Raw genomic sequence first — 11,875 nt, forward strand, 5'->3', positions numbered from 1 at the left:
AAAACTGCGCTGAATTGTCACAGGGAGCATTTATGTCGCTACTTTCCAACTAAGTACAATGTGCTTTGTCTTCAGCAGCTTCCCTTGAGAGGTGTGTCCTGTCTTACATGTACTAACAATAAAGTGGCCAGTGAAATACATTTCTCTCACACTGTCTTTCTGTCGTTTTCTTAGGAAGCTGTATTAGTCCTACCATTCTTCTCTACCTTTAACTTTGTTAGCAGTTGCATCTGTCGTCAGACGATGTCATAGACTATTCAAATTTACAGTATTTACTTACTCCTCGGCACCTTCCGCGCTTTCTGTGGGCTCTGCTTCGCTACCCTCGAGATCTTCCCTGCAGAAGGAAAAGAAATCGCAGGTTAAGACAATATTATCAATATGGTCAATTAAAGTCATTTCAGAAGCATTTTACAAGAAATGATATTAACTGCCCATACGCAGATAATTTATTTCATTTTAAAGTAAAAGCATTGTCAGATAGACTAAGAAGTGTGAAAACATGTCTTAAGATAAATATCATGTAAGTATACAGTAAATATCAAGTCACCAGTAAAATACATTTCTCCCAGTCTTTCTGTCGTTTTGTTAGGAAGGTGTATTAGTCCTACAATTCTTCTCTACTTTCAAGTTTCGATCTGTCGTCAGAAAATGTAGTACGATGTTGAAGGTATAAACTATTTACTTACTCTTCTCCTTCAGCGTTTTCTCTGTAGTAGGAAAAGGAATCCCAAGTTAAGACAATATTATCAATATTCTAACTTAAAGTAATTTCATTAGCATTTTACAAGAAATATCAGGTTCAGTAAAAAATAATCATTTCATGAAATAAGGTAATTTCAGAAGCATTTTACAGGAAATGATACTAGATTACCATACGCAGATAATTTATTTCATTTTAAGGTAAAGCATTGTCACAGAAACTGAGAAGTGTGAAAATAATATCTTTAGATATAAATATCAAATCGCCAGTGATTATCATTTCTCCTACACTAGGAGTATTCTTTCTGTTGCTTTGCTATCTCAGTGTATTAGTCCTTAAACGTCTCTACTGTCAGGTTTGTAAGCATGTCTGTCTGCCATCAGAAGATAAACTGTTTAATGTATACAGTAAATATTTACTTACCCTTCTGGATTCTCCTTACGTCCTCTGCAGTAGGAAAATTAATCCCAGGTTTAGACAATAATATCAGCCTTGCATATTAAGGTCATTTTACAAACATTTTACCAGGAATAAGACAAGATTTCTTTAAATACTCTGTTGTGTTTTAAAGTAAAAGCATTGCCACAGAACGTTAATGAATAGGATTAAAAAGTGTGTCTTATGTTGAAAAATCATTTTACAAGTTTTACAACTCTCCCAGGAATGGGACAAAAGTGTCTGAAGACATGAAGTCGCCAGTGAAATACATTTCTGTAACACTGGCTCTGCCACTTTGTCAGGCCGGTGTATTAGTCCTACAATTCTTCTGTACTTTTAAGTGTGTTGGCATGTCTGTCTGTGATCATAAACTGTGCAAAGTATTCAGAAAGCATTCACTTACCCTTCTGGATCTTGTACGGGACTGCAGTAGGAAAAGGTAAGCCAAGTTTAGACAATGATATTTATCTAATAACTGTTAAAAGCTGTAAAAGTAATTCCTAGAGTTTAGCTTGGGAGCCGACCCAGGGTTAGTTTGTGTTTGTGTGCAAGAAATCATGCGAAACACATGAGGACGCGTTTGCGAGAAATGACGAGCACGAGTGTCATGACACCTGTCCCCAATGTTTGTAAATTCATCGTGTTTACTTATCTTTTTTTCTTCATCTCCGAACATCGTTCTCCTCAAGAATAATCAGATGTTTTAAACAAAAGTAATAATTTGTTTAAACATGTATAACTCACTCTGTCTCTTATTTCACAAAAATATTTACCTTTGGGCCTTTCGACGCTTTTTGCACGCTAGGCACACCAGGCACAGGCACAATGCTGCAAGATACCACAGTTTAAAATATGATTGATAGATTGAGGCACTTTTGTTCTCAGATTCATAATTTCTTGTTTAGTTTTATCATCAAGCTAGCTTGAATATTCAAACCTTCATTATCATCATAAGCAGCAGCAGCAACATGTCCTGTTAACCCTCATTAGCGTGTGGGAGGGACACTCTAAGTGTTCTGCACTTTGTGTGACTTGAAGGTCCGATTGGCTGTTGTGTGGATTTTGTTTTCCTCTCTTTTACTGATGCTTACCTAAAGGTAAGGACTTACAAACTCTTGGTGTAGATCCGTGCCTATACATTGGCTCAGCCTGTGAGCAATACATCTATATCTTTTGACATACAGACATGTACAATATTCAGTTCAAGTTGCGATGTTTGCCACTCTTGAGACAATGGTAGATTATTATACCTTTTCTGTATTATTTTAATTATTCGGTTTCTGTGTAAACTTTATTTATCATTAATATTCACATTTCTTCTGCTGTTTTCATTTAGTCGTTTTACCGGATCACTTTCTACTTTGTCTTTGCCGTTGACCACGGCATTGTCTTGCCAGTGCTGGTCTGATGCTTACTACACGTGTCTGTCAGTCCGCTTGGAAGGTCTTACAGATCGCTGCTGCTCCCTGCGATCGGATCCGTAGGTTGCTTGAGGAGAGGTGGACGCTGAGGTGGACAGAGGAACAACTGGCAGGACTGGTCATTCATGTAGGACCTGCTCACCCTTATTTCAGACAGGCACGTGGTGAGCATTGTAAGCCCGTGCACTCATCCTTCTGTTGTCTTCGAGGAGTGCGTGCGTGCGTGCGTGGGAGCTAACATTCGATGGCATCCGATCTCCCGTTTAAAAACTGAGACAAGAAACAACTGACTAGCGGTGGATACTCTTTCCTCAAGGGTCTCATCTTAATTACTTCCTTCCATTATGAAAACAACGCACACACACATATTGCAGAACCAGCACGTGCCCTGTGATGTTGACGCATTATTTAACACAGACATGTATTACTCACCAATCAAACCGGCAATGCCAATTGCAGTGAGGACTGCCGTCCATATGGGAAATTCTTCCTCTAGTGGAGGTGGTGCGGCAGTTGGTGGTGTGCCAGTCGGTGGTGCGGCAGTCGGTGGTGCGGCAGTTGGTGGTGCTGCAGTTGGTGGTGCGGCAGTTGGTGGTGCGGCAGTTGGTGGTGGGGCAGTTGCTGGTGCGACAGTTGGTGGTGCGGCAGTTGGTGGTGCGGCAGTTGGTGGTGCAGCAGTTGTTGGTGCGGCAGTTGGTGGGGCGGCAGTTGGTGGGGCGGCAGTTGGTGGGGCCTCAGTTGGTGGTGCGGCAGTTGGTGGGGCGGCAGTTGGTGGGGCGGTAGTTGGTGTTGACCCTTTGAAGATTGAGATTAATAATAAACTTCATTAGCTGATATTCCGGACACTTACTTTTTTATGGAGACTAATGATTTCTGACAGATGTTCATTCTAGCAATAGTGATATCTAATAGGCAACAACATTAAACATTTGGTACACTTTTATTTTCTGGATATTAACGTGTATTATTTCTCTCAATTTTCAATTTACAAAATCTTAATCTCCAAAGAATGCTTCACTTGATTACAAACAACACTTTTATACATCTGGCCTACACTTAATAAAAACACAATAGTGTCTACCTACTCGGAAGTAACACAACCGACCGTACTTGTCTTCTGTTTCTGTCGTCAACCAGCACCCACGACTTTTCCCATGTAGTCAGTCAAGGAGCGTGTGCTAATTGTCTGATTGTAGTCAGTCATTACACGACCTTTCGCTTCTCACTCTCGCAAAACAAAGTGCCCAACCTTCCCTCTAGCATTTCAACGTAGTCAACCTGAATGGTTCTACATTATTTCTACAGGCCTCTGCCGTGGTTCACCATGCCTCTACATTATTTCTATTTGAGTTTTCCTTATTTCTACATGACTCTACCTTTTTCTGTATGCCTGATCTCGATTTGTAGCTTTTCATGGAACTAAAACTGTGTATGTTGACTTTACCTCTAACTCTTCATCCATCAAAACTGTGAAAAGTTACGGAGTTAAGGCCATGGTCAAGACAACTTAATATTGAGACCAAGGCATGTGAGTGAAAGAAAGCAGCACCACAAGTCCAGCACCACAAGTCCAGGACCAGATACCTCGTCACGTGACTACGATATCAATAGGCGGCAACGTTGTTTTCCTTGAACCCCAAGAACACGAGAAAACACTGGGGTCACTCATTTCCAACTGTAGGATTTTCATAACATATCTCAGCACTTGTTGCAAAGTTTCACACTTGAAGGGCTCACAGCGTCTCTTCTCCACAAGTCTCCGTCCCTGACACCAATACAGTGAAGGTTGGCTGCCCTGAGTTCATTTCTCGTCTCGGGCACGCTGATCTTTCTCTGCACGTGGCATCTGTTTACAGGGCTGGCTGCTTGCCGTAATATAGCCTTAGCTGCTGACACGGCGTAAAACACCAATTCCCCCCCCCTCCGTCCCTGACTAGATCACGTGACGGGCAAAGCCTGTAAGCAGCAGTGGACCCATCGTACCACTCCCCACTATTTGGCGAACACCAACCAAACTATGAACAACGAGAAGGTGGCTGGTCCTGGACTGCGTGCACATAGTAAACATGAACCAAAGGAACTTTACCAGCGAACACGAACAACCGCACAGACAGGTAGAAGAAAATATCCTGAGCAGTAGGTCAAGAGGGCAACACACTAGAATCACCTGTGAGAGAAGTGCATCAACGGGAACAAGGACATAACAGATAAAAGAGGTGATAACGGGGCGTAAATAGGTATGTCTGGTCACTGGTCATGGGATGGATACGAGAGGAGGAAGTTAACTGAAGGTTTTTTGTTGTTTTTTTATCTTTATTTTTGGAACAGAAGGTCTCTCTATTTTCTTCAGATGCTCAAACATCTTCCCACTTGAAAAAAAGTGTTTGAGAATGTTGCGCTGTGACAATCCGAGACAACGCTCAGTGTCAACAGGTGCTGCCATGACATACGATGTACAGTCTGACAGTCACTGACAGTAGTGTCCATGCCTTGTCTCCAACGTTTACTGACGACAGACAAGGAATCCAGTAATCTGGCACACAAAGGGGTGAGTGAGAGTGAGTGAGCGAGTCAGTGAGTGAGAAAGTGAGTCAGAGAGAGTCAGTGATAGAGTGAGAGAGTGAGAGTCAGTGAGAGAGAGTGAGTGAGTGAGAGAGTGAGAGAGTGAGCGAATTAGTGAGAGAGAGTCAATGAGAGAGTCGGTGAGAGAGTCAGTGAGAGAGAGAGTGTGAGAGAGTCAGTGAGAGAGTCAGTGAGTGACAGTGAGTCAGAGAGAGAGAGTGAGTGAGTGAGCGAGTCAGTGAGAGAGAGTGAGAGTCTTCTCGCGCGCACTAAAATTACAACTTACCTACTCTGAGAGGCTCACAAGGCTCGGTACGGAGCCCATGAGTATCACGTCTCCGGCAGTTTATGATACAGAACGGTTTGTTATCGTAGAAACCCTTAGGTACTGTGAAATAGCAATGTAATTTCCATTTGTCACCATCTCGTTGACAGCTAATGATGCCAGGTGCCACACGGTTCGATGGGCACTGGCCAGCTCTGATAAAACCGCTCTTTCGGCAAAGGGCTGTATTTTCATTCAAATACACGTTTATATTCGGCGTATTCCAAGTGCAACCGGCAACTGCGTCCTGATGATCCACTTCACATGTCAAAGTTCCAATTGTGTTTTCGACGTAAGGATCGCGGCTACATACGATTCTAGCCCTTGAGTCAGTATAGTAAGCTGCCAAAAATAAGATTAATAATAATCATCAACAGTTTCTTTTGTGGATTTCAAAATGAACTAGAAAGGAATAGGATGTGCAAACATAATGTGCTACGTAATTACTTGTTAGTAGGTACTAACACCTTCCTAGCTAACACTTAGCCTTATATCAAACACGCAAGTCTTGTCAACACTGTAAGTGTGTATTGAGGTGGCCCACTCTTTATTTCCTGTTTTATTGCTCTGTTTTTTTTTCTTTTGGAGGACGAGGAGGTTTATTCATTCGCACGTTTTCAGAGTCACGTGAGTTTAAATCAAAATATCGTTTGCAACATTTTTCATTTTCATGTTGCTCTCGTAGAAATGGCAGTTAACTGACTTGATTCACTTGCACCACTTGAGGGTTTTAGTAAAGGTATCATTCCATTGGATATTTAGGCTACATCTGACAAAGGAGGCCAACGTTTTTGAAATGAATATTTTCTCTGTTTGTATCTGACCATGCTTTTAAAATTGAAAACGTTCGGGGCACGTGACATGCAGGTTCCCACCGGACGACAAGAAATACCCGGGCAAGCAATATTTTCATCGATATCGAGATCTCAATCAGTCGATAGTCGGGTGGATCTGTGGTTGAACCAAAGTAACTGGCACAAAAGCAGAGGAAAAGACTGTACATAAGTGAGATGCTGTGAGGGCGCCACTTCCTGAAGTGATATTATCAAGCCATCAGAGGTTTGTCCTACCCAATGTTATTGTTATGATGCCTGTTGTTTCATCGAGTCACCGAGCTGTCCTGTCGAGTGTTTAAGTCAGCGGTTCTCAACCTGTGGGACGCGCCCCCCTTGTGGGGGGGAGAGACGTGCTTGCAAGGTGGTGCTTGCGCGAAGGTGGTCATTTTTTAAAAGTTCCTTATACCGGTATTAGTGAAATTAGCTTACATTGCTGGCTAAGGGGGGGGGGGCGCGGACGTACCTTTGATCGTCAGGGGGCGTCATAAGGAAAAGGTTGAGAACCGCTGGTTTAAGTGTTTAGTAAGTGTGCATGATACTTACACCATTGTTGTCAAGCTGTTATGACAAGTGGACCACTCTAACAGCAAGGTGCCTTACAAAAGGTGTCTCTAGCAGTTCTTATATTAGTAAGGGCTTATATATAGGTAAGGTTCTTATGTTAGTAAATTATAAGTTAGTAGACACTACAAACAAGGTGACACCATGGTGGTAACCGTCCTGGCAAGATGGCAGATGTTATTATAATAAAGGCTACTTATAAGGCGCAGCATCACCACCAAGATACACCGCACTCTCTGTGCGGACCAGTCATGATAATAGACAACAGAATAGATAACAGACAGCAGACGGTGAGGTAAGTATAGCCACAGAACGTAAAGCAGTGGATGAAGGTATGAAGGGATGTAGATACTATACACAGTGTAAGATGGAGTCGTTACATGACGGTTAGCATGACAGTATTGCCAGGGAGTTAAGAATAGTAATTCAGGGATAGTACTTTGTGAACAGATGTGTTCACAGAGCGTGTGAATGTAGCCTTGTAGTCCGAGTGGTGAATGTGATGAGGAAAAGTTCCACTGCATAGCAACACAGAGGGAGGACGTCCGCTGTCCGTATGTGACTGACTGTGGGAGGGAGGACAGAATGAGTAGTCTCATGAGGAGCCAAAGTTTGGGACAGGAGAGTGGACAGACACGATTTCAGTCTGTAGTTGAGGGGGGGGGAGGAGGAACCTTCAAACGATCCAAAGCATAGAGTAGACAGCTTGTAGTCTATTGTAGCTTTGACTGATAGGCAATAAAGAGTGAAGAAGTGGTGTGACACTTTCCATATACGAGTCAGGAAAACGAGACGAGCCGCTGAGTTGTGGACTTTCTGAAGCTTATCCATGAGGTCCTGTGGACAGCCAGCAAGAAGAGAGTTGCAGCCGTCTACTTTAGACACAACAAGTGAGCAGATGAGAATGTTGGTGGTTGAGATGGACAGAGAACGATGAATGGAGCTGATCTTTTGGAACTCATAGTAGGCAGAACGACAGATGTGAGAGACATGTTCACCAAGAGACACGTCAGCAGACATTATGTAACCTAAGTCACGTGTTGAAGTGACAAAAGGAACATCGGCATCGTCTTCCCGAACAGAGACAGGCAGTCAAGGGTAAGCTCTGGCTCCCCTTTAAATAGTCAAGCCAGACCGTCTTAGCTTGTTGATGATCCTTCGCTTTCGGCAGCTCAACACGAATGCTGGGGTACCATGTTTGTTGTGGTGAACTCGGGTACACACAGCAGGAGCAGCCCGGAGCGGATAACGGCCGCAGGTCTGTCAGCAGAGGTTGAGGGTCAGAGGACCATTTCGCTTCCCAGGTCATCACGAAACATAGACATGTCCATGTCACGAAGACGGCGCAGAGCGCGAAACACTGGTGGCAGTGCTGGGCTACTGGCTGACAGGTCAAACCGCACACAATAAGGATGTGAAGAGAGCACACTGAACACTAACCATGCGTATCATATGATCAAGATGACTATTCACCACTCAAACCAGTATATGATTGTTTACGTTAAAGGATGAAGACACTGAACAGATCCGTAAACCTTCTGGTATACACAGATTTTTTTTTCCGTCAAAATGGACATTGAAATGTCACCTACAATCACAGGTATCCCTCTGAGTGTGCTGTAGTGGTCAAGCAGGTCGTGAAATTCTGATAGAAACATGTTGTCAGTCAACTTGTTTGTGGCGCTGAGGGGTGGTCTATACAAACACGTTAGATGAATTTCTTTGTCTGGTAATGAAAGTCTTGCATTAAAATATTTCAATGAAGAGATTATAAAATGGAGACAAAACACAAGGTGTCTCATAAAAGATGTTTGAAAGATCACAACAATCCTTTCTCCGCGACTGGCACGGCGAAATAACCGCATACTGTAGTTAACTGGGTTCACACCATCACAGACACTCCACAATCTCTGAGCCACGAATCAGTAAACAGCTTCATTTCCAGACAATTACACGAACTGAAGCATTAAGAGACGACGAAGTACCGAGGTCAGGCAGGTCGTTCAAGCCCACACACAACTGGAACCGGAACGACGGGGCAGAGGTTGATAAACAGTTAAACAACCAATATGACACAGGACACCATATGCAGTCTTATGGAAACAAAGGACAACAGATGTCCAGAGCCTGGTGTTGAATGTCCACAGTTCAAGAGGTCAGCGTGAAGTGGTCAGGGTTATCCTCTAGGTTGTCCATCATGCGCTGATGTCATGAGTGACGACACTGCACAATGAAGTATACATACAGCGGACTGTTTACTCCAGGCTCAAATAAAAACAAATTGTTGAAAAAATACACGCCGTCGTCCACACCTGCATGTGACACACCCGTAGAAAATGTAGTCTCTATGATAGATTACAGATTCCGTGCGATTTGCATGAAATATGTGAAGCAGAACTGTTATATACACCCACAGATGGAAGGTGAACAGAAAACTAGCAGAAAAAAACTTTGAAGAGAAATAATAGAGATGAGAGGTTAAAGACGAAAGGCAAAAGCAGTGGGAGAGAGGAGAAAATCAAAGCGAGTGGAAAGAAAAGCTCAAAAAAAGAGGGAGGAAAGAAAGGCTAGAATTTGAAAAAATAAAACAAACGACAGAAAAGGTAAGTCTAGCCAGACCAACGTCACGTGCGACTGAGAGACTAGCTCAAGATAAGATTAGCGAGAAGGGGGAAGAGGGAAGAGAGTGAAAAATTGATAAGCAGGAATGTCGCTAGGTCAAGCAGGTCATCCAAACCCCCAGGTGACGTCAGGAGTTCATGAGGTCATAGAGTCCAGCGACTCACTACAATCTGTCGCCCCAAACTGTCTAAAGATTGTCTGCCCCGAGCCTCCAGTCCACTCGACAAAACTACTTTCCACCACCAGCGTTGAGAGTGAGCCTCCGGAAACACCCGAGATCACAGGTAGAACAGTCGCTAGTCAGTTCAAAGCTTGTGCTGCTACGGTTGATGGAGCTGCCTTGGGGTAGTTCCTCCTTCTTACCACCTTCAGTTTTTCATCCCAGTCATCCAGAACTTTATTTCCTGCATTTGCTCCATCATTTCTCTTAGAACGCTAAACTCTCACCCATGCTTGTGGCAAGAAAGAACTTTTGTACCGGGTAAGAGGGATACGGAGCATGCGCGGTGCTGGTTACCTTAATCAGTCTCCTCGTTACCCATTCATCCCTCCCTAGGACCCAATCTGTGATACCAGATGGTCAAAGAGTGGTCTGTAAAACAGCTGTAATGATGTCCTTTAGACTGTAGCAGGCTGGTACCTGTGGGGCGTTTGTAAAAAGTGAGCGCTCTCTAGACCAATAACAGCATAAATTATCACATCTCTTTGTTTCATAAGGACCTAGTCGCAACTAATGACCTACTCGCTAAAAAAGTAAGTACTTTTAAGGTCTTTATTTTTCCACTCACAAGTCTACAAAGGTCTGGGCACCTGTGGCTTTAAGGACCGCGTGCACCCTGACATACGACCCGGGGGCACCTGGCAGTGCAGTGGGTAAAACACTCGCTTGTCACCACTGCAGCGAGAACGTCAGGGTTCAGATCTCGTCTCTGTATGTCACACGTGGCTGTTTTTATTGCAATTAGTTCTGGGTTTTTAGTATTTTTTCCACAGATCCACCGGACTAGTAAACTAACACTAAATCAAAGAGCTCACGACTAATTTAATAACTACCACGTGACGTGTCGGATGACTGGGACGTTACCAAGCGTACTGTAACAATAACAATAAAAGGTAGTGACATATCTGTGGCTAAGCGACTTCTATGATGGGTCAAACCTTAGGATTCAGACATTTCTGTGTTACATCCTTGACTATATGGCGCAAACTTTACTCAGTAGGGGAACATAGTCACACAGACCCACACCGCCATTACACTACTTTGCCACAGCCTGCATGGCACATCTTTATGCCGACTGTGCACAAATATTTCACGACGATGTTGATGGCGCGCGCGAACACATACACATGTACGCATACACTCACGCACACACATGCACGCACATTCACACACACACACACATGCACACACACATGCACACATATACACATGCACACACACACACACACATGCACACACACATGCACGCACACTCACACACACACGTTTCTATTGTGTTTTGAGTTTGCCGCTGTGTGCTGACAGTAAGACAAGGCAACTGCCGCTTGTCCGTTGATAGTCGAGTTTAGGTGCGTGAATAGCCCTGGCCTGCTACACAATGCTGTCTACTGATACAGGAAACTAAACACTGTATCATATCTACAGTCGTTACAACTAAATAACTGGCTTCAGTAACCAAATCTAACTACGGAAAGTCTGTGTGTGAGATCTAACCTATTAGACTTACACCTCAAGCACGATTATCGTCATCGTTATCATTAGTATTAGTATTATTAAAAGGAAGCTGAAATAGTGTTGTAAGTTAGAAGTCAAATAACAGTGAAAGTAAAGAAATGTCAGAGCGAGAAGCAAGTTGTACAGATTGTGTACACGCACACAAACACAAGAGCAGTAAAATCGGTTTAACGTACTTCCCTAGCAGCATGGCAAATAGGTCCCATATGGGTCCCATAAAGATTGTCCCATATGATCTCGAAAATGCGGTTCTGACTGGATCTCCTAATACAAGCAACTACTTTTAGCCAATGGCAGACGTGCACAGCGACTGTGGCCGCCATTTTTAAATTTTTGTTTCAATCCGCCATTTTGTTCTCCAGCAGCTGAGCGGAAATTTAAGTGTTCTCCAGGATCAATTGCAAGCAGCATTCGACTGTTCGACAATACAGTACGTTTTTCTAACTTATACATACTCTAAGGTAAATATACTAGTTATTTATTCATTCCAATAATGTCCAAATTCAATGCAGAATACCACGCTCAGAGAAGAAGAATTAGAGCAAAAGTTAAGAACTACACGAAAGCAATAAATGCAGAAGTTTTCCAGAAAGAAGTAAAGGCAGGCTCAGCAGTTCTGAACCCTAGCAATTTGATAATTCTTTAGTCGTAATTAATGATGCAGAGAATTCG

This window comes from Pomacea canaliculata, linkage group LG4 (genome assembly GCF_003073045.1).
Source record: "Pomacea canaliculata isolate SZHN2017 linkage group LG4, ASM307304v1, whole genome shotgun sequence".
NCBI lineage: Eukaryota > Metazoa > Mollusca > Gastropoda > Architaenioglossa > Ampullariidae > Pomacea > Pomacea canaliculata.